This window comes from Anomaloglossus baeobatrachus, chromosome 7 (genome assembly GCF_048569485.1).
Source record: "Anomaloglossus baeobatrachus isolate aAnoBae1 chromosome 7, aAnoBae1.hap1, whole genome shotgun sequence".
Taxonomy (NCBI): domain Eukaryota; kingdom Metazoa; phylum Chordata; class Amphibia; order Anura; family Aromobatidae; genus Anomaloglossus; species Anomaloglossus baeobatrachus.
The window spans coordinates 205859796-205883027 of record NC_134359.1 but is presented as its reverse complement, the minus strand read 5'-3'; the positions used below and the strand labels follow the sequence as shown (position 1 = coordinate 205883027).

At 37.6% G+C, this 23232-nt stretch overlaps 10 non-coding genes across 10 annotated transcripts; all 10 read left to right on the top strand.

The window, feature by feature from the left end:
- Positions 1 to 3576: 3576 nt before the first annotated feature.
- TRNAT-UGU (transfer RNA threonine (anticodon UGU)) lies at positions 3577 to 3650 on the top strand. Its single transcript has one exon. It is a non-coding gene; the product is annotated as a tRNA-Thr (tRNA).
- Positions 3651 to 4427: 777 nt separating this feature from the next.
- TRNAT-UGU (transfer RNA threonine (anticodon UGU)) lies at positions 4428 to 4501 on the top strand. The gene has a single exon. It is a non-coding gene; the product is annotated as a tRNA-Thr (tRNA).
- A 7585-nt stretch (positions 4502 to 12086) lies between these two features.
- TRNAT-CGU (transfer RNA threonine (anticodon CGU)) lies at positions 12087 to 12160 on the top strand. The gene has a single exon. It is a non-coding gene; the product is annotated as a tRNA-Thr (tRNA).
- A 778-nt stretch (positions 12161 to 12938) lies between these two features.
- On the top strand, positions 12939 to 13012 carry TRNAT-CGU (transfer RNA threonine (anticodon CGU)). Its single transcript has one exon. It is a non-coding gene; the product is annotated as a tRNA-Thr (tRNA).
- A 4181-nt stretch (positions 13013 to 17193) lies between these two features.
- On the top strand, positions 17194 to 17267 carry TRNAT-CGU (transfer RNA threonine (anticodon CGU)). Its single transcript has one exon. It is a non-coding gene; the product is annotated as a tRNA-Thr (tRNA).
- A 778-nt stretch (positions 17268 to 18045) lies between these two features.
- Positions 18046 to 18119, top strand: TRNAT-CGU (transfer RNA threonine (anticodon CGU)). Its single transcript has one exon. It is a non-coding gene; the product is annotated as a tRNA-Thr (tRNA).
- A 2479-nt stretch (positions 18120 to 20598) lies between these two features.
- Positions 20599 to 20672, top strand: TRNAT-UGU (transfer RNA threonine (anticodon UGU)). The gene has a single exon. It is a non-coding gene; the product is annotated as a tRNA-Thr (tRNA).
- Positions 20673 to 21449: 777 nt separating this feature from the next.
- Positions 21450 to 21523, top strand: TRNAT-UGU (transfer RNA threonine (anticodon UGU)). The gene has a single exon. It is a non-coding gene; the product is annotated as a tRNA-Thr (tRNA).
- Positions 21524 to 22300: 777 nt separating this feature from the next.
- On the top strand, positions 22301 to 22374 carry TRNAT-UGU (transfer RNA threonine (anticodon UGU)). Its single transcript has one exon. It is a non-coding gene; the product is annotated as a tRNA-Thr (tRNA).
- Positions 22375 to 23151: 777 nt separating this feature from the next.
- On the top strand, positions 23152 to 23225 carry TRNAT-UGU (transfer RNA threonine (anticodon UGU)). The gene has a single exon. It is a non-coding gene; the product is annotated as a tRNA-Thr (tRNA).
- The last annotated feature ends 7 nt before the right edge of the window (positions 23226 to 23232 follow it).

The following is a 23232-nucleotide window of genomic DNA, read 5'->3' as shown; positions in this document are numbered from 1 at the left end:
AATATCAATAATTCAATAAAGATTGTATTTTTTGTCACTATTGAAGCCCTGAAAATTAGTCCAGTAAAGAAAGAATTTGCATTAGTCGTCTATCTCTAGACATTTAAGGACACTGAAAGACATGAGGTGAGGGCGACTCTACCAGTAGTGCTTTTCTAATCTTACACAAAGTGGTGCTGTGGCTTAGTTGGTTAAAGCGCCTGTCTTGTAAACAGGAGATCCTGAGTTCGAATCTCAGCAGTGCCTTCTTTTCATAGCCTCAGTACTGAAGTTTCTATGTTTAACAAAGTACTTTCCTTGTAAAAATACTATAAAGTCAAACTTGTCTTTCTCATATCCCTTCCTTAGATAGTGCAATGGAGAGATTCTAAATCTGTGTTGTCTAAGTACTCAAAAGGAAGAAGATGTCAGCCAATGTAGGATGGCATCAAGCATGCCAAATGAAAACAGTGGGTTTACTTTTGCCAGACTGAAATGTTAGAAAAGTTTGATAGCAGCCTTCTTGCACAGGAAATGTTAGAAATATTCACTGCTTGGGCTGAAAAAGATAATTTAGAGTTTCAACATTGGAGATGAAGATTACTTCAACAAGTATGGGATTCAAAAACCATGAATGCAGAACACAATGGATTAGTAGCCATACGCCATAACCACTCGGCAGCTCGTCTACAGGAAGAGTCTGTAGCCAGATGATGTGATCTAATGAGGATTTTGACAAGTCTGTGCAATTTCACTAAAGATTGTGTATGAGCTTCTGGCAAAGTGGCTCTTATCATATCTACAACAGTGGATTATGTCAAGAGTTGGACAAGCTCAAACTTTATAAGAGATTAACCAAAGTTTAGGGTTTTAATATCAGTAATTCAATAAAGATTGTATTTTTTGTCACTATTGAAGCCCTGAAAATTAGTCCAGTAAAGAAAGAATTTGCATTAGTCGTCTATCTCTAGACATTTAAGGACACTGAAAGACATGAGGTGAGGGCGACTCTACCAGTAGTGCTTTTCTAATTTTACTCAAAGTGGTGCTGTGGCTTAGTTGGTTAAAGCGCCTGTCTTGTAAACAGGAGATCCTGAGTTCGAATCTCAGCAGTGCCTTCTTTTCATAGCCTCAGTACTGAAGATTCTATGTTTAACAAAGTACTTTCCTTGTAAAAATACTATAAAGTCAAACTTGTCTTTCTCATATCCCTTCCTTAGATAGTGCAATGGAGAGATTCTAAATCTGTGTTGTCTAAGTACTCAAAAGGAAGAAGATGTCAGCCAATGTAGGATGGCATCAAGCATGCCAAATGAAAACAGTGGGTTTACTTTTGCCAGACTGAAATGTTAGAAAAGTTTGATAGCAGCCTTCTTGCACAGGAAATGTTAGAAATATTCACTGCTTGGGCTGAAAAAGATAATTTAGAGTTTCAACATTGGAGATGAAGATTACTTCAACAAGTATGGGATTCAAAAACCATGAATGCAGAACACAATGGATTAGTAGCCATACGCCATAACCACTCGGCAGCTCGTCTACAGGAAGAGTCTGTAGCCAGATGATGTGATCTAATGAGGATTTTGACAAGTCTGTGCAATTTCACTAAAAACTGTGTATGAGCTTCTGGGAAAGTGACTCTTATCATATCTATGACAGTGGATTATGTCAAGAGTTGGACAAGCTCAAACTTTATAAGAGATTAACCAAAGTTTAGGGTTTTAATATCAGTAATTCAATAAAGATTGTATTTTTTGTCACTATTGAAGCCCTGAAAATTAGTCCAGTAAAGAAAGAATTTGCATTAGTCGTCTATCTCTAGACATTTAAGGACACTGAAAGACATGAGGTGAGGGCGACTCTACCAGTAGTGCTTTTCTAATCTTACTCAAAGTGGTGCTGTGGCTTAGTTGGTTAAAGCGCCTGTCTTGTAAACAGGAGATCCTGAGTTCGAATCTCAGCAGTGCCTTCTTTTCATAGCCTCAGTACTGAAGTTTCTATGTTTAACAAAGTACTTTCCTTGTAAAAATACTATAAAGTCAAACTTGTCTTTCTCATATCCCTTCCTTAGATAGTGCAATGGAGAGATTCTAAATCTGTGTTGTCTAAGTACTCAAAATGAAGAAGATGTCAGCCAATGTAGGATGGCATCAAGCATGCCAAATGAAAAAATTGGGTTTACTTTTGCCAGACTGAAATGTTAGAAAAGTTTGATAGCAGCCTTCTTCCACAGGAAATGTTAGAAATATTCACTGCTTGGGCTGAAAAAGATAATTTAGAGTTTCAACATTGGAGATGAAGATTACTTCAACAAGTATGGGATTCAAAAACCATGCATGCAGAGCACAATGGATTAGTAGTCATACGCCATAACCACTTGGCAGCTCGTCTACAGGAAGAGTCTGTAGCCAGATGATGTGATCTAATGAGGATTTTGACAAGTCTGTGCAATTTCACTAAAGATTGTGTATGAGCTTCTGGCAAAGTGGCTCTTATCATATCTACAACAGTGGATTATGTCAAGAGTTGGACAAGCTCAAACTTTATCAGAGATTAACCAAAGTTTAGGGTTTTAATATCAATAATTCAATAAAGATTGTATTTTTTGTCACTATTGAAGCCCTGAAAATTAGTCCAGTAAAGAAAGAATTTGCATTAGTCGTCTATCTCTAGACATTTAAGGACACTGAAAGACATGAGGTGAGGGCGACTCTACCAGTAGTGCTTTTCTAATCTTACTCAAAGTGGTGCTGTGGCTTAGTTGGTTAAAGCGCCTGTCTTGTAAACAGGAGATCCTGAGTTCGAATCTCAGCAGTGCCTTCTTTTCATAGCCTCAGTACTGAAGTTTCTATGTTTAACAAAGTACTTTCCTTGTAAAAATACTATAAAGTCAAACTTGTCTTTCTCATATCCCTTCCTTAGATAGTGCAATGGAGAGATTCTTAATCTGTGTTGTCTAAGTACTCAAAAGGAAGAAGATGTCAGCCAATGTAGGATGGCATCAAGCATGCCAAATGAAAACAGTGGGTTTACTTTTGCCAGACTGAAATGTTAGAAAAGTTTGATAGCAGCCTTCTTGCACAGGAAATGTTAGAAATATTCACTGCTTGGGCTGAAAAAGATAATTTAGAGTTTCAACATTGGAGATGAAGATTACTTCAACAAGTATGGGATTCAAAAACCATGAATGCAGAACACAATGGATTAGTAGCCATACGCCATAACCACTCGGCAGCTCGTCTACAGGAAGAGTCTGTAGCCAGATGATGTGATCTAATGAGGATTTTGACAAGTCTGTGCAATTTCACTAAAAACTGTGTATGAGCTTCTGGCAAAGTGACTCTTATCATATCTATGACAGTGGATTATGTCAAGAGTTGGACAAGCTCAAACTTTATAAGAGATTAACCAAAGTTTAGGGTTTTAATATCAGTAATTCAATAAAGATTGTATTTTTTGTCACTATTGAAGCCCTGAAAATTAGTCCAGTAAAGAAAGAATTTGCATTAGTCGTCTATCTCTAGACATTTAAGGACACTGAAAGACATGAGGTGAGGGCGACTCTACCAGTAGTGCTTTTCTAATCTTACTCAAAGTGGTGCTGTGGCTTAGTTGGTTAAAGCGCCTGTCTTGTAAACAGGAGATCCTGAGTTCGAATCTCAGCAGCGCCTTCTTTTCATAGCCTCAGTACTGAAGTTTCTATGTTTAACAAAGTACTTTCCTTGTAAAAATACTATAAAGTCAAACTTGTCTTTCTCATATCCCTTCCTTAGATAGTGCAATGGAGAGATTCTAAATCTGTGTTGTCTAAGTACTCAAAATGAAGAAGATGTCAGCCAATGTAGGATGGCATCAAGCATGCCAAATGAAAAAATTGGGTTTACTTTTGCCAGACTGAAATGTTAGAAAAGTTTGATAGCAGCCTTCTTCCACAGGAAATGTTAGAAATATTCACTGCTTGGGCTGAAAAAGATAATTTAGAGTTTCAACATTGGAGATGAAGATTACTTCAACAAGTATGGGATTCAAAAACCATGAATGCAGAACACAATGGATTAGTAGCCATACGCCATAACCACTCGGCAGCTCGTCTACAGGAAGAGTCTGTAGCCAGATGATGTGATCTAATGAGGATTTTGACAAGTCTGTGCAATTTCACTAAAAACTGTGTATGAGCTTCTGGCAAAGTGACTCTTATCATATCTATGACAGTGGATTATGTCAAGAGTTGGACAAGCTCAAACTTTATAAGAGATTAACCAAAGTTTAGGGTTTTAATATCAGTAATTCAATAAAGATTGTATTTTTTGTCACTATTGAAGCCCTGAAAATTAGTCCAGTAAAGAAAGAATTTGCATTAGTCGTCTATCTCTAGACATTTAAGGACACTGAAAGACATGAGGTGAGGGCGACTCTACCAGTAGTGCTTTTCTAATCTTACTCAAAGTGGTGCTGTGGCTTAGTTGGTTAAAGCGCCTGTCTTGTAAACAGGAGATCCTGAGTTCGAATCTCAGCAGCGCCTTCTTTTCATAGCCTCAGTACTGAAGTTTCTATGTTTAACAAAGTACTTTCCTTGTAAAAATACTATAAAGTCAAACTTGTCTTTCTCATATCCCTTCCTTAGATAGTGCAATGGAGAGATTCTAAATCTGTGTTGTCTAAGTACTCAAAATGAAGAAGATGTCAGCCAATGTAGGATGGCATCAAGCATGCCAAATGAAAAAATTGGGTTTACTTTTGCCAGACTGAAATGTTAGAAAAGTTTGATAGCAGCCTTCTTCCACAGGAAATGTTAGAAATATTCACTGCTTGGGCTGAAAAAGATAATTTAGAGTTTCAACATTGGAGATGAAGATTACTTCAACAAGTATGGGATTCAAAAACCATGCATGCAGAGCACAATGGATTAGTAGTCATACGCCATAACCACTTGGCAGCTCGTCTACAGGAAGAGTCTGTAGCCAGATGATGTGATCTAATGAGGATTTTGACAAGTCTGTGCAATTTCACTAAAGATTGTGTATGAGCTTCTGGCAAAGTGGCTCTTATCATATCTACAACAGTGGATTATGTCAAGAGTTGGACAAGCTCAAACTTTATAAGAGATTAACCAAAGTTTAGGGTTTTAATATCAGTATTTCAATAAAGATTGTATTTTTTGTCACTATTGAAGCCCTGAAAATTAGTCCAGTAAAGAAAGAATTTGCATTAGTCGTCTATCTCTAGACATTTAAGGACACTGAAAGACATGAGGTGAGGGCGACTCTACCAGTAGTGCTTTTCTAATCTTACTCAAAGTGGTGCTGTGGCTTAGTTGGTTAAAGCGCCTGTCTTGTAAACAGGAGATCCTGAGTTCGAATCTCAGCAGTGCCTTCTTTTCATAGCCTCAGTACTGAAGTTTCTATGTTTAACAAAGTACTTTCCTTGTAAAAATACTATAAAGTCAAACTTGTCTTTCTCATATCCCTTCCTTAGATAGTGCAATGGAGAGATTCTAAATCTGTGTTGTCTAAGTACTCAAAAGGAAGAAGATGTCAGCCAATGTAGGATGGCATCAAGCATGCCAAATGAAAACAGTGGGTTTACTTTTGCCAGACTGAAATGTTAGAAAAGTTTGATAGCAGCCTTCTTGCACAGGAAATGTTAGAAATATTCACTGCTTGGGCTGAAAAAGATAATTTAGAGTTTCAACATTGGAGATGAAGATTACTTCAACAAGTATGGGATTCAAAAACCATGAATGCAGAACACAATGGATTAGTAGCCATACGCCATAACCACTCGGCAGCTCGTCTACAGGAAGAGTCTGTAGCCAGATGATGTGATCTAATGAGGATTTTGACAAGTCTGTGCAATTTCACTAAAAACTGTGTATGAGCTTCTGGCAAAGTGACTCTTATCATATCTATGACAGTGGATTATGTCAAGAGTTGGACAAGCTCAAACTTTATAAGAGATTAACCAAAGTTTAGGGTTTTAATATCAGTAATTCAATAAAGATTGTATTTTTTGTCACTATTGAAGCCCTGAAAATTAGTCCAGTAAAGAAAGAATTTGCATTAGTCGTCTATCTCTAGACATTTAAGGACACTGAAAGACATGAGGTGAGGGCGACTCTACCAGTAGTGCTTTTCTACTCTTACACAAAGTGGTGCTGTGGCTTAGTTGGTTAAAGCGCCTGTCTTGTAAACAGGAGATCCTGAGTTCGAATCTCAGCAGTGCCTTCTTTTCATAGCCTCAGTACTGAAGTTTCTATGTTTAACAAAGTACTTTCCTTGTAAAAATACTATAAAGTCAAACTTGTCTTTCTCATATCCCTTCCTTAGATAGTGCAATGGAGAGATTCTAAATCTGTGTTGTCTAAGTACTCAAAAGGAAGAAGATGTCAGCCAATGTAGGATGGCATCAAGCATGCCAAATGAAAAAATTGGGTTTACTTTTGCCAGACTGAAATGTTAGAAAAGTTTGATAGCAGCCTTCTTCCACAGGAAATGTTAGAAATATTCACTGCTTGGGCTGAAAAAGATAATTTAGAGTTTCAACATTGGAGATGAAGATTACTTCAACAAGTATGGGATTCAAAAACCATGCATGCAGAGCACAATGGATTAGTAGTCATACGCCATAACCACTCGGCAGCTCGTCCACAGGAAGAGTCTGTAGCCAGATGATGTGATCTAATGAGGATTTTGACAAGTCTGTGCAATTTCACTAAAGATTGTGTATGAGCTTCTGGCAAAGTGGCTCTTATCATATCTACAACAGTGGATTATGTCAAGAGTTGGACAAGCTCAAACTTTATCAGAGATTAACCAAAGTTTAGGGTTTTAATATCAATAATTCAATAAAGATTGTATTTTTTGTCACTATTGAAGCCCTGAAAATTAGTCCAGTAAAGAAAGAATTTGCATTAGTCGTCTATCTCTAGACATTTAAGGACACTGAAAGACATGAGGTGAGGGCGACTCTACCAGTAGTGCTTTTCTAATCTTACACAAAGTGGTGCTGTGGCTTAGTTGGTTAAAGCGCCTGTCTTGTAAACAGGAGATCCTGAGTTCGAATCTCAGCAGTGCCTTCTTTTCATAGCCTCAGTACTGAAGTTTCTATGTTTAACAATGTACTTTCCTTGTAAAAATACTATAAAGTCAAACTTGTCTTTCTCATATCCCTTCCTTAGATAGTGCAATGGAGAGATTCTAAATCTGTGTTGTCTAAGTACTCAAAAGGAAGAAGATGTCAGCCAATGTAGGATGGCATCAAGCATGCCAAATGAAAAAATTGGGTTTACTTTTGCCAGACTGAAATGTTAGAAAAGTTTGATAGCAGCCTTCTTCCACAGGAAATGTTAGAAATATTCACTGCTTGGGCTGAAAAAGATAATTTAGAGTTTCAACATTGGAGATGAAGATTACTTCAACAAGTATGGGATTCAAAAACCATGCATGCAGAGCACAATGGATTAGTAGTCATACGCCATAACCACTTGGCAGCTCGTCTACAGGAAGAGTCTGTAGCCAGATGATGTGATCTAATGAGGATTTTGACAAGTCTGTGCAATTTCACTAAAGATTGTGTATGAGCTTCTGGCAAAGTGGCTCTTATCATATCTACAACAGTGGATTATGTCAAGAGTTGGACAAGCTCAAACTTTATAAGAGATTAACCAAAGTTTAGGGTTTTAATATCAGTAATTCAATAAAGATTGTATTTTTTGTCACTATTGAAGCCCTGAAAATTAGTCCAGTAAAGAAAGAATTTGCATTAGTCGTCTATCTCTAGACATTTAAGGACACTGAAAGACATGAGGTGAGGGCGACTCTACCAGTAGTGCTTTTCTAATCTTACACAAAGTGGTGCTGTGGCTTAGTTGGTTAAAGCGCCTGTCTTGTAAACAGGAGATCCTGAGTTCGAATCTCAGCAGTGCCTTCTTTTCATAGCCTCAGTACTGAAGTTTCTATGTTTAACAATGTACTTTCCTTGTAAAAATACTATAAAGTCAAACTTGTCTTTCTCATATCCCTTCCTTAGATAGTGCAATGGAGAGATTCTAAATCTGTGTTGTCTAAGTACTCAAAAGGAAGAAGATGTCAGCCAATGTAGGATGGCATCAAGCATGCCAAATGAAAAAATTGGGTTTACTTTTGCCAGACTGAAATGTTAGAAAAGTTTGATAGCAGCCTTCTTCCACAGGAAATGTTAGAAATATTCACTGCTTGGGCTGAAAAAGATAATTTAGAGTTTCAACATTGGAGATGAAGATTACTTCAACAAGTATGGGATTCAAAAACCATGCATGCAGAGCACAATGGATTAGTAGTCATACGCCATAACCACTTGGCAGCTCGTCTACAGGAAGAGTCTGTAGCCAGATGATGTGATCTAATGAGGATTTTGACAAGTCTGTGCAATTTCACTAAAGATTGTGTATGAGCTTCTGGCAAAGTGGCTCTTATCATATCTACAACAGTGGATTATGTCAAGAGTTGGACAAGCTCAAACTTTATAAGAGATTAACCAAAGTTTAGGGTTTTAATATCAGTAATTCAATAAAGATTGTATTTTTTGTCACTATTGAAGCCCTGAAAATTAGTCCAGTAAAGAAAGAATTTGCATTAGTCGTCTATCTCTAGACATTTAAGGACACTGAAAGACATGAGGTGAGGGCGACTCTACCAGTAGTGCTTTTCTAATTTTACTCAAAGTGGTGCTGTGGCTTAGTTGGTTAAAGCGCCTGTCTTGTAAACAGGAGATCCTGAGTTCGAATCTCAGCAGTGCCTTCTTTTCATAGCCTCAGTACTGAAGATTCTATGTTTAACAAAGTACTTTCCTTGTAAAAATACTATAAAGTCAAACTTGTCTTTCTCATATCCCTTCCTTAGATAGTGCAATGGAGAGATTCTAAATCTGTGTTGTCTAAGTACTCAAAAGGAAGAAGATGTCAGCCAATGTAGGATGGCATCAAGCATGCCAAATGAAAACAGTGGGTTTACTTTTGCCAGACTGAAATGTTAGAAAAGTTTGATAGCAGCCTTCTTGCACAGGAAATGTTAGAAATATTCACTGCTTGGGCTGAAAAAGATAATTTAGAGTTTCAACATTGGAGATGAAGATTACTTCAACAAGTATGGGATTCAAAAACCATGAATGCAGAACACAATGGATTAGTAGCCATACGCCATAACCACTCGGCAGCTCGTCTACAGGAAGAGTCTGTAGCCAGATGATGTGATCTAATGAGGATTTTGACAAGTCTGTGCAATTTCACTAAAGATTGTGTATGAGCTTCTGGCAAAGTGGCTCTTATCATATCTACAACAGTGGATTATGTCAAGAGTTGGACAAGCTCAAACTTTATAAGAGATTAACCAAAGTTTAGGGTTTTAATATCAGTAATTCAATAAAGATTGTATTTTTTGTCACTATTGAAGCCCTGAAAATTAGTCCAGTAAAGAAAGAATTTGCATTAGTCGTCTATCTCTAGACATTTAAGGACACTGAAAGACATGAGGTGAGGGCGACTCTACCAGTAGTGCTTTTCTAATTTTACTCAAAGTGGTGCTGTGGCTTAGTTGGTTAAAGCGCCTGTCTTGTAAACAGGAGATCCTGAGTTCGAATCTCAGCAGTGCCTTCTTTTCATAGCCTCAGTACTGAAGATTCTATGTTTAACAAAGTACTTTCCTTGTAAAAATACTATAAAGTCAAACTTGTCTTTCTCATATCCCTTCCTTAGATAGTGCAATGGAGAGATTCTAAATCTGTGTTGTCTAAGTACTCAAAAGGAAGAAGATGTCAGCCAATGTAGGATGGCATCAAGCATGCCAAATGAAAACAGTGGGTTTACTTTTGCCAGACTGAAATGTTAGAAAAGTTTGATAGCAGCCTTCTTGCACAGGAAATGTTAGAAATATTCACTGCTTGGGCTGAAAAAGATAATTTAGAGTTTCAACATTGGAGATGAAGATTACTTCAACAAGTATGGGATTCAAAAACCATGAATGCAGAACACAATGGATTAGTAGCCATACGCCATAACCACTCGGCAGCTCGTCTACAGGAAGAGTCTGTAGCCAGATGATGTGATCTAATGAGGATTTTGACAAGTCTGTGCAATTTCACTAAAAACTGTGTATGAGCTTCTGGCAAAGTGACTCTTATCATATCTATGACAGTGGATTATGTCAAGAGTTGGACAAGCTCAAACTTTATAAGAGATTAACCAAAGTTTAGGGTTTTAATATCAGTAATTCAATAAAGATTGTATTTTTTGTCACTATTGAAGCCCTGAAAATTAGTCCAGTAAAGAAAGAATTTGCATTAGTCGTCTATCTCTAGACATTTAAGGACACTGAAAGACATGAGGTGAGGGCGACTCTTCCAGTAGTGCTTTTCTAATCTTACTCAAAGTGGTGCTGTGGCTTAGTTGGTTAAAGCGCCTGTCTTGTAAACAGGAGATCCTGAGTTCGAATCTCAGCAGTGCCTTCTTTTCATACCCTCAGTACTGAAGTTTCTATGTTTAACAAAGTACTTTCCTTGTAAAAATACTATAAAGTCAAACTTGTCTTTCTCATATCCCTTCCTTAGATAGTGCAATGGAGAGATTCTAAATCTGTGTTGTCTAAGTACTCAAAAGGAAGAAGATGTCAGCCAATGTAGGATGGCATCAAGCATGCCAAATGAAAAAATTGGGTTTACTTTTGCCAGACTGAAATGTTAGAAAAGTTTGATAGCAGCCTTCTTCCACAGGAAATGTTAGAAATATTCACTGCTTGGGCTGAAAAAGATAATTTAGAGTTTCAACATTGGAGATGAAGATTACTTCAACAAGTATGGGATTCAAAAACCATGCATGCAGAGCACAATGGATTAGTAGTCATACGCCATAACCACTCGGCAGCTCGTCCACAGGAAGAGTCTGTAGCCAGATGATGTGATCTAATGAGGATTTTGACAAGTCTGTGCAATTTCACTAAAGATTGTGTATGAGCTTCTGGCAAAGTGGCTCTTATCATATCTACAACAGTGGATTATGTCAAGAGTTGGACAAGCTCAAACTTTATCAGAGATTAACCAAAGTTTAGGGTTTTAATATCAATAATTCAATAAAGATTGTATTTTTTGTCACTATTGAAGCCCTGAAAATTAGTCCAGTAAAGAAAGAATTTGCATTAGTCGTCTATCTCTAGACATTTAAGGACACTGAAAGACATGAGGTGAGGGCGACTCTACCAGTAGTGCTTTTCTAATCTTACACAAAGTGGTGCTGTGGCTTAGTTGGTTAAAGCGCCTGTCTTGTAAACAGGAGATCCTGAGTTCGAATCTCAGCAGTGCCTTCTTTTCATAGCCTCAGTACTGAAGTTTCTATGTTTAACAATGTACTTTCCTTGTAAAAATACTATAAAGTCAAACTTGTCTTTCTCATATCCCTTCCTTAGATAGTGCAATGGAGAGATTCTAAATCTGTGTTGTCTAAGTACTCAAAAGGAAGAAGATGTCAGCCAATGTAGGATGGCATCAAGCATGCCAAATGAAAAAATTGGGTTTACTTTTGCCAGACTGAAATGTTAGAAAAGTTTGATAGCAGCCTTCTTCCACAGGAAATGTTAGAAATATTCACTGCTTGGGCTGAAAAAGATAATTTAGAGTTTCAACATTGGAGATGAAGATTACTTCAACAAGTATGGGATTCAAAAACCATGCATGCAGAGCACAATGGATTAGTAGTCATACGCCATAACCACTCGGCAGCTCGTCCACAGGAAGAGTCTGTAGCCAGATGATGTGATCTAATGAGGATTTTGACAAGTCTGTGCAATTTCACTAAAGATTGTGTATGAGCTTCTGGCAAAGTGGCTCTTATCATATCTACAACAGTGGATTATGTCAAGAGTTGGACAAGCTCAAACTTTATCAGAGATTAACCAAAGTTTAGGGTTTTAATATCAATAATTCAATAAAGATTGTATTTTTTGTCACTATTGAAGCCCTGAAAATTAGTCCAGTAAAGAAAGAATTTGCATTAGTCGTCTATCTCTAGACATTTAAGGACACTGAAAGACATGAGGTGAGGGCGACTCTACCAGTAGTGCTTTTCTAATCTTACACAAAGTGGTGCTGTGGCTTAGTTGGTTAAAGCGCCTGTCTCGTAAACAGGAGATCCTGAGTTCGAATCTCAGCAGTGCCTTCTTTTCATAGCCTCAGTACTGAAGTTTCTATGTTTAACAGTGTACTTTCCTTGTAAAAATACTATAAAGTCAAACTTGTCTTTCTCATATCCCTTCCTTAGATAGTGCAATGGAGAGATTCTAAATCTGTGTTGTCAAAGTACTCAAAAGGAAGAAGATGTCAGCCAATGTAGGATGGCATCAAGCATGCCAAATGAAAACAGTGGGTTTACTTTTGCCAGACTGAAATGTTAGAAAAGTTTCGATAGCAGCCTTCTTGAACAGGAAATGCTGGACATACTCACTGCTTGGGCTGAAAAAGATAATTTAGAGTTTCAACATTGGAGATGAAGGTAACTTCAACAAGTATGGGATTCAAAAACCATGCATGCAGAGCACAATGGATTAGTAGTCATACGCCATAACCACTCGGCAGCTCGTCTACAGGAAGAGTCTGTAGCCAGATGATGTGATCTAATGAGGATTTTGACAAGTCTGTGCAATTTCACTAAAGATTGTGTATGAGCTTCTGGCAAAGTGGCTCTTATCATATCTACAACAGTGGATTATGTCAAGAGTTGGACAAGCTCAAACTTTATCAGAGATTAACCAAAGTTTAGGGTTTTAATATCAGTAATTCAATAAAGATTGTATTTTTTGTCACTATTGAAGCCCTAAAAATTAGTCCAGTAAAGAAAGAATTTGCATAAGTCGTCTATCTCTAGACATTCAAGGACACTGAAAGACATGAGGTGATGGCGACTCTACCAGTAGTGCTTTTCTACTCTTACACAAAGTGGTGCTGTGGCTTAGTTGGTTAAAGCGCCTGTCTCGTAAACAGGAGATCCTGAGTTCGAATCTCAGCAGTGCCTTCTTTTCATAGCCTCAGTACTGAAGTTTCTATGTTTAACAGTGTACTTTCCTTGTAAAAATACTATAAAGTCAAACTTGTCTTTCTCATATCCCTTCCTTAGATAGTGCAATGGAGAGATTCTAAATCTGTGTTGTCAAAGTACTCAAAAGGAAGAAGATGTCAGCCAATGTAGGATGGCATCAAGCATGCCAAATGAAAAAATTGGGTTTACTTTTGCCAGACTGAAATGTTAGAAAAGTTTGATAGCAGCCTTCTTCCACAGGAAATGTTAGAAATATTCACTGCTTGGGCTGAAAAAGATAATTTAGAGTTTCAACATTGGAGATGAAGATTACTTCAACAAGTATGGGATTCAAAAACCATGCATGCAGAGCACAATGGATTAGTAGTCATACGCCATAACCACTCGGCAGCTCGTCCACAGGAAGAGTCTGTAGCCAGATGATGTGATCTAATGAGGATTTTGACAAGTCTGTGCAATTTCACTAAAGATTGTGTATGAGCTTCTGGCAAAGTGGCTCTTATCATATCTACAACAGTGGATTATGTCAAGAGTTGGACAAGCTCAAACTTTATCAGAGATTAACCAAAGTTTAGGGTTTTAATATCAATAATTCAATAAAGATTGTATTTTTTGTCACTATTGAAGCCCTGAAAATTAGTCCAGTAAAGAAAGAATTTGCATTAGTCGTCTATCTCTAGACATTTAAGGACACTGAAAGACATGAGGTGAGGGCGACTCTACCAGTAGTGCTTTTCTAATCTTACACAAAGTGGTGCTGTGGCTTAGTTGGTTAAAGCGCCTGTCTTGTAAACAGGAGATCCTGAGTTCGAATCTCAGCAGTGCCTTCTTTTCATAGCCTCAGTACTGAAGTTTCTATGTTTAACAATGTACTTTCCTTGTAAAAATACTATAAAGTCAAACTTGTCTTTCTCATATCCCTTCCTTAGATAGTGCAATGGAGAGATTCTAAATCTGTGTTGTCTAAGTACTCAAAAGGAAGAAGATGTCAGCCAATGTAGGATGGCATCAAGCATGCCAAATGAAAAAATTGGGTTTACTTTTGCCAGACTGAAATGTTAGAAAAGTTTGATAGCAGCCTTCTTCCACAGGAAATGTTAGAAATATTCACTGCTTGGGCTGAAAAAGATAATTTAGAGTTTCAACATTGGAGATGAAGATTACTTCAACAAGTATGGGATTCAAAAACCATGCATGCAGAGCACAATGGATTAGTAGTCATACGCCATAACCACTCGGCAGCTCGTCCACAGGAAGAGTCTGTAGCCAGATGATGTGATCTAATGAGGATTTTGACAAGTCTGTGCAATTTCACTAAAGATTGTGTATGAGCTTCTGGCAAAGTGGCTCTTATCATATCTACAACAGTGGATTATGTCAAGAGTTGGACAAGCTCAAACTTTATCAGAGATTAACCAAAGTTTAGGGTTTTAATATCAATAATTCAATAAAGATTGTATTTTTTGTCACTATTGAAGCCCTGAAAATTAGTCCAGTAAAGAAAGAATTTGCATTAGTCGTCTATCTCTAGACATTTAAGGACACTGAAAGACATGAGGTGAGGGCGACTCTACCAGTAGTGCTTTTCTAATCTTACACAAAGTGGTGCTGTGGCTTAGTTGGTTAAAGCGCCTGTCTTGTAAACAGGAGATCCTGAGTTCGAATCTCAGCAGTGCCTTCTTTTCATAGCCTCAGTACTGAAGTTTCTATGTTTAACAATGTACTTACCTTGTAAAAATACTATAAAGTCAAACTTGTCTTTCTCATATCCCTTCCTTAGATAGTGCAATGGAGAGATTCTAAATCTGTGTTGTCTAAGTACTCAAAAGGAAGAAGATGTCAGCCAATGTAGGATGGCATCAAGCATGCCAAATGAAAAAATTGGGTTTACTTTTGCCAGACTGAAATGTTAGAAAAGTTTGATAGCAGCCTTCTTCCACAGGAAATGTTAGAAATATTCACTGCTTGGGCTGAAAAAGATAATTTAGAGTTTCAACATTGGAGATGAAGATTACTTCAACAAGTATGGGATTCAAAAACCATGCATGCAGAGCACAATGGATTAGTAGTCATACGCCATAACCACTCGGCAGCTCGTCCACAGGAAGAGTCTGTAGCCAGATGATGTGATCTAATGAGGATTTTGACAAGTCTGTGCAATTTCACTAAAAACTGTGTATGAGCTTCTGGCAAAGTGACTCTTATCATATCTATGACAGTGGATTATGTCAAGAGTTGGACAAGCTCAAACTTTATAAGAGATTAACCAAAGTTTAGGGTTTTAATATCAGTAATTCAATAAAGATTGTATTTTTTGTCACTATTGAAGCCCTGAAAATTAGTCCAGTAAAGAAAGAATTTGCATTAGTCGTCTATCTCTAGACATTTAAGGACACTGAAAGACATGAGGTGAGGGCGACTCTACCAGTAGTGCTTTTCTAATCTTACTCAAAGTGGTGCTGTGGCTTAGTTGGTTAAAGCGCCTGTCTTGTAAACAGGAGATCCTGAGTTCGAATCTCAGCAGTGCCTTCTTTTCATAGCCTCAGTACTGAAGTTTCTATGTTTAACAAAGTACTTTCCTTGTAAAAATACTATAAAGTCAAACTTGTCTTTCTCATATCCCTTCCTTAGATAGTGCAATGGAGAGATTCTAAATCTGTGTTGTCTAAGTACTCAAAAGGAAGAAGATGTCAGCCAATGTAGGATGGCATCAAGCATGCCAAATGAAAAAATTGGGTTTACTTTTGCCAGACTGAAATGTTAGAAAAGTTTGATAGCAGCCTTCTTCCACAGGAAATGTTAGAAATATTCACTGCTTGGGCTGAAAAAGATAATTTAGAGTTTCAACATTGGAGATGAAGATTACTTCAACAAGTATGGGATTCAAAAACCATGCATGCAGAGCACAATGGATTAGTAGTCATACGCCATAACCACTCGGCAGCTCGTCCACAGGAAGAGTCTGTAGCCAGATGATGTGATCTAATGAGGATTTTGACAAGTCTGTGCAATTTCACTAAAGATTGTGTATGAGCTTCTGGCAAAGTGGCTCTTATCATATCTACAACAGTGGATTATGTCAAGAGTTGGACAAGCTCAAACTTTATCAGAGATTAACCAAAGTTTAGGGTTTTAATATCAATAATTCAATAAAGATTGTATTTTTTGTCACTATTGAAGCCCTGAAAATTAGTCCAGTAAAGAAAGAATTTGCATTAGTCGTCTATCTCTAGACATTTAAGGACACTGAAAGACATGAGGTGAGGGCGACTCTACCAGTAGTGCTTTTCTAATCTTACACAAAGTGGTGCTGTGGCTTAGTTGGTTAAAGCGCCTGTCTTGTAAACAGGAGATCCTGAGTTCGAATCTCAGCAGTGCCTTCTTTTCATAGCCTCAGTACTGAAGTTTCTATGTTTAACAATGTACTTTCCTTGTAAAAATACTATAAAGTCAAACTTGTCTTTCTCATATCCCTTCCTTAGATAGTGCAATGGAGAGATTCTAAATCTGTGTTGTCTAAGTACTCAAAAGGAAGAAGATGTCAGCCAATGTAGGATGGCATCAAGCATGCCAAATGAAAAAATTGGGTTTACTTTTGCCAGACTGAAATGTTAGAAAAGTTTGATAGCAGCCTTCTTCCACAGGAAATGTTAGAAATATTCACTGCTTGGGCTGAAAAAGATAATTTAGAGTTTCAACATTGGAGATGAAGATTACTTCAACAAGTATGGGATTCAAAAACCATGCATGCAGAGCACAATGGATTAGTAGTCATACGCCATAACCACTCGGCAGCTCGTCCACAGGAAGAGTCTGTAGCCAGATGATGTGATCTAATGAGGATTTTGACAAGTCTGTGCAATTTCACTAAAGATTGTGTATGAGCTTCTGGCAAAGTGGCTCTTATCATATCTACAACAGTGGATTATGTCAAGAGTTGGACAAGCTCAAACTTTATCAGAGATTAACCAAAGTTTAGGGTTTTAATATCAATAATTCAATAAAGATTGTATTTTTTGTCACTATTGAAGCCCTGAAAATTAGTCCAGTAAAGAAAGAATTTGCATTAGTCGTCTATCTCTAGACATTTAAGGACACTGAAAGACATGAGGTGAGGGCGACTCTACCAGTAGTGCTTTTCTAATCTTACACAAAGTGGTGCTGTGGCTTAGTTGGTTAAAGCGCCTGTCTCGTAAACAGGAGATCCTGAGTTCGAATCTCAGCAGTGCCTTCTTTTCATAGCCTCAGTACTGAAGTTTCTATGTTTAACAGTGTACTTTCCTTGTAAAAATACTATAAAGTCAAACTTGTCTTTCTCATATCCCTTCCTTAGATAGTGCAATGGAGAGATTCTAAATCTGTGTTGTCAAAGTACTCAAAAGGAAGAAGATGTCAGCCAATGTAGGATGGCATCAAGCATGCCAAATGAAAACAGTGGGTTTACTTTTGCCAGACTGAAATGTTAGAAAAGTTTCGATAGCAGCCTTCTTGAACAGGAAATGCTGGACATACTCACTGCTTGGGCTGAAAAAGATAATTTAGAGTTTCAACATTGGAGATGAAGGTAACTTCAACAAGTATGGGATTCAAAAACCATGCATGCAGAGCACAATGGATTAGTAGTCATACGCCATAACCACTCGGCAGCTCGTCTACAGGAAGAGTCTGTAGCCAGATGATGTGATCTAATGAGGATTTTGACAAGTCTGTGCAATTTCACTAAAGATTGTGTATGAGCTTCTGGCAAAGTGGCTCTTATCATATCTACAACAGTGGATTATGTCAAGAGTTGGACAAGCTCAAACTTTATCAGAGATTAACCAAAGTTTAGGGTTTTAATATCAGTAATTCAATAAAGATTGTATTTTTTGTCACTATTGAAGCCCTAAAAATTAGTCCAGTAAAGAAAGAATTTGCATAAGTCGTCTATCTCTAGACATTCAAGGACACTGAAAGACATGAGGTGATGGCGACTCTACCAGTAGTGCTTTTCTACTCTTACACAAAGTGGTGCTGTGGCTTAGTTGGTTAAAGCGCCTGTCTCGTAAACAGGAGATCCTGAGTTCGAATCTCAGCAGTGCCTTCTTTTCATAGCCTCAGTACTGAAGTTTCTATGTTTAACAGTGTACTTTCCTTGTAAAAATACTATAAAGTCAAACTTGTCTTTCTCATATCCCTTCCTTAGATAGTGCAATGGAGAGATTCTAAATCTGTGTTGTCAAAGTACTCAAAAGGAAGAAGATGTCAGCCAATGTAGGATGGCATCAAGCATGCCAAATGAAAAAATTGGGTTTACTTTTGCCAGACTGAAATGTTAGAAAAGTTTGATAGCAGCCTTCTTCCACAGGAAATGTTAGAAATATTCACTGCTTGGGCTGAAAAAGATAATTTAGAGTTTCAACATTGGAGATGAAGATTACTTCAACAAGTATGGGATTCAAAAACCATGCATGCAGAGCACAATGGATTAGTAGTCATACGCCATAACCACTCGGCAGCTCGTCCACAGGAAGAGTCTGTAGCCAGATGATGTGATCTAATGAGGATTTTGACAAGTCTGTGCAATTTCACTAAAGATTGTGTATGAGCTTCTGGCAAAGTGGCTCTTATCATATCTACAACAGTGGATTATGTCAAGAGTTGGACAAGCTCAAACTTTATCAGAGATTAACCAAAGTTTAGGGTTTTAATATCAATAATTCAATAAAGATTGTATTTTTTGTCACTATTGAAGCCCTGAAAATTAGTCCAGTAAAGAAAGAATTTGCATTAGTCGTCTATCTCTAGACATTTAAGGACACTGAAAGACATGAGGTGAGGGCGACTCTACCAGTAGTGCTTTTCTAATCTTACACAAAGTGGTGCTGTGGCTTAGTTGGTTAAAGCGCCTGTCTTGTAAACAGGAGATCCTGAGTTCGAATCTCAGCAGTGCCTTCTTTTCATAGCCTCAGTACTGAAGTTTCTATGTTTAACAATGTACTTTCCTTGTAAAAATACTATAAAGTCAAACTTGTCTTTCTCATATCCCTTCCTTAGATAGTGCAATGGAGAGATTCTAAATCTGTGTTGTCTAAGTACTCAAAAGGAAGAAGATGTCAGCCAATGTAGGATGGCATCAAGCATGCCAAATGAAAAAATTGGGTTTACTTTTGCCAGACTGAAATGTTAGAAAAGTTTGATAGCAGCCTTCTTCCACAGGAAATGTTAGAAATATTCACTGCTTGGGCTGAAAAAGATAATTTAGAGTTTCAACATTGGAGATGAAGATTACTTCAACAAGTATGGGATTCAAAAACCATGCATGCAGAGCACAATGGATTAGTAGTCATACGCCATAACCACTCGGCAGCTCGTCCACAGGAAGAGTCTGTAGCCAGATGATGTGATCTAATGAGGATTTTGACAAGTCTGTGCAATTTCACTAAAGATTGTGTATGAGCTTCTGGCAAAGTGGCTCTTATCATATCTACAACAGTGGATTATGTCAAGAGTTGGACAAGCTCAAACTTTATCAGAGATTAACCAAAGTTTAGGGTTTTAATATCAATAATTCAATAAAGATTGTATTTTTTGTCACTATTGAAGCCCTGAAAATTAGTCCAGTAAAGAAAGAATTTGCATTAGTCGTCTATCTCTAGACATTTAAGGACACTGAAAGACATGAGGTGAGGGCGACTCTACCAGTAGTGCTTTTCTAATCTTACACAAAGTGGTGCTGTGGCTTAGTTGGTTAAAGCGCCTGTCTTGTAAACAGGAGATCCTGAGTTCGAATCTCAGCAGTGCCTTCTTTTCATAGCCTCAGTACTGAAGTTTCTATGTTTAACAATGTACTTACCTTGTAAAAATACTATAAAGTCAAACTTGTCTTTCTCATATCCCTTCCTTAGATAGTGCAATGGAGAGATTCTAAATCTGTGTTGTCTAAGTACTCAAAAGGAAGAAGATGTCAGCCAATGTAGGATGGCATCAAGCATGCCAAATGAAAAAATTGGGTTTACTTTTGCCAGACTGAAATGTTAGAAAAGTTTGATAGCAGCCTTCTTCCACAGGAAATGTTAGAAATATTCACTGCTTGGGCTGAAAAAGATAATTTAGAGTTTCAACATTGGAGATGAAGATTACTTCAACAAGTATGGGATTCAAAAACCATGCATGCAGAGCACAATGGATTAGTAGTCATACGCCATAACCACTCGGCAGCTCGTCCACAGGAAGAGTCTGTAGCCAGATGATGTGATCTAATGAGGATTTTGACAAGTCTGTGCAATTTCACTAAAAACTGTGTATGAGCTTCTGGCAAAGTGACTCTTATCATATCTATGACAGTGGATTATGTCAAGAGTTGGACAAGCTCAAACTTTATAAGAGATTAACCAAAGTTTAGGGTTTTAATATCAGTAATTCAATAAAGATTGTATTTTTTGTCACTATTGAAGCCCTGAAAATTAGTCCAGTAAAGAAAGAATTTGCATTAGTCGTCTATCTCTAGACATTTAAGGACACTGAAAGACATGAGGTGAGGGCGACTCTACCAGTAGTGCTTTTCTAATCTTACTCAAAGTGGTGCTGTGGCTTAGTTGGTTAAAGCGCCTGTCTTGTAAACAGGAGATCCTGAGTTCGAATCTCAGCAGTGCCTTCTTTTCATAGCCTCAGTACTGAAGTTTCTATGTTTAACAAAGTACTTTCCTTGTAAAAATACTATAAAGTCAAACTTGTCTTTCTCATATCCCTTCCTTAGATAGTGCAATGGAGAGATTCTAAATCTGTGTTGTCTAAGTACTCAAAAGGAAGAAGATGTCAGCCAATGTAGGATGGCATCAAGCATGCCAAATGAAAAAATTGGGTTTACTTTTGCCAGACTGAAATGTTAGAAAAGTTTGATAGCAGCCTTCTTCCACAGGAAATGTTAGAAATATTCACTGCTTGGGCTGAAAAAGATAATTTAGAGTTTCAACATTGGAGATGAAGATTACTTCAACAAGTATGGGATTCAAAAACCATGCATGCAGAGCACAATGGATTAGTAGTCATACGCCATAACCACTCGGCAGCTCGTCCACAGGAAGAGTCTGTAGCCAGATGATGTGATCTAATGAGGATTTTGACAAGTCTGTGCAATTTCACTAAAAACTGTGTATGAGCTTCTGGCAAAGTGACTCTTATCATATCTATGACAGTGGATTATGTCAAGAGTTGGACAAGCTCAAACTTTATAAGAGATTAACCAAAGTTTAGGGTTTTAATATCAGTAATTCAATAAAGATTGTATTTTTTGTCACTATTGAAGCCCTGAAAATTAGTCCAGTAAAGAAAGAATTTGCATTAGTCGTCTATCTCTAGACATTTAAGGACACTGAAAGACATGAGGTGAGGGCGACTCTACCAGTAGTGCTTTTCTAATCTTACTCAAAGTGGTGCTGTGGCTTAGTTGGTTAAAGCGCCTGTCTTGTAAACAGGAGATCCTGAGTTCGAATCTCAGCAGTGCCTTCTTTTCATAGCCTCAGTACTGAAGTTTCTATGTTTAACAAAGTACTTTCCTTGTAAAAATACTATAAAGTCAAACTTGTCTTTCTCATATCCCTTCCTTAGATAGTGCAATGGAGAGATTCTAAATCTGTGTTGTCTAAGTACTCAAAAGGAAGAAGATGTCAGCCAATGTAGGATGGCATCAAGCATGCCAAATGAAAAAATTGGGTTTACTTTTGCCAGACTGAAATGTTAGAAAAGTTTGATAGCAGCCTTCTTCCACAGGAAATGTTAGAAATATTCACTGCTTGGGCTGAAAAAGATAATTTAGAGTTTCAACATTGGAGATGAAGATTACTTCAACAAGTATGGGATTCAAAAACCATGCATGCAGAGCACAATGGATTAGTAGTCATACGCCATAACCACTCGGCAGCTCGTCCACAGGAAGAGTCTGTAGCCAGATGATGTGATCTAATGAGGATTTTGACAAGTCTGTGCAATTTCACTAAAGATTGTGTATGAGCTTCTGGCAAAGTGGCTCTTATCATATCTACAACAGTGGATTATGTCAAGAGTTGGACAAGCTCAAACTTTATCAGAGATTAACCAAAGTTTAGGGTTTTAATATCAATAATTCAATAAAGATTGTATTTTTTGTCACTATTGAAGCCCTGAAAATTAGTCCAGTAAAGAAAGAATTTGCATTAGTCGTCTATCTCTAGACATTTAAGGACACTGAAAGACATGAGGTGAGGGCGACTCTACCAGTAGTGCTTTTCTAATCTTACACAAAGTGGTGCTGTGGCTTAGTTGGTTAAAGCGCCTGTCTTGTAAACAGGAGATCCTGAGTTCGAATCTCAGCAGTGCCTTCTTTTCATAGCCTCAGTACTGAAGTTTCTATGTTTAACAATGTACTTTCCTTGTAAAAATACTATAAAGTCAAACTTGTCTTTCTCATATCCCTTCCTTAGATAGTGCAATGGAGAGATTCTAAATCTGTGTTGTCTAAGTACTCAAAAGGAAGAAGATGTCAGCCAATGTAGGATGGCATCAAGCATGCCAAATGAAAAAATTGGGTTTACTTTTGCCAGACTGAAATGTTAGAAAAGTTTGATAGCAGCCTTCTTCCACAGGAAATGTTAGAAATATTCACTGCTTGGGCTGAAAAAGATAATTTAGAGTTTCAACATTGGAGATGAAGATTACTTCAACAAGTATGGGATTCAAAAACCATGCATGCAGAGCACAATGGATTAGTAGTCATACGCCATAACCACTTGGCAGCTCGTCTACAGGAAGAGTCTGTAGCCAGATGATGTGATCTAATGAGGATTTTGACAAGTCTGTGCAATTTCACTAAAGATTGTGTATGAGCTTCTGGCAAAGTGGCTCTTATCATATCTACAACAGTGGATTATGTCAAGAGTTGGACAAGCTCAAACTTTATAAGAGATTAACCAAAGTTTAGGGTTTTAATATCAGTAATTCAATAAAGATTGTATTTTTTGTCACTATTGAAGCCCTGAAAATTAGTCCAGTAAAGAAAGAATTTGCATTAGTCGTCTATCTCTAGACATTTAAGGACACTGAAAGACATGAGGTGAGGGCGACTCTACCAGTAGTGCTTTTCTAATTTTACTCAAAGTGGTGCTGTGGCTTAGTTGGTTAAAGCGCCTGTCTTGTAAACAGGAGATCCTGAGTTCGAATCTCAGCAGTGCCTTCTTTTC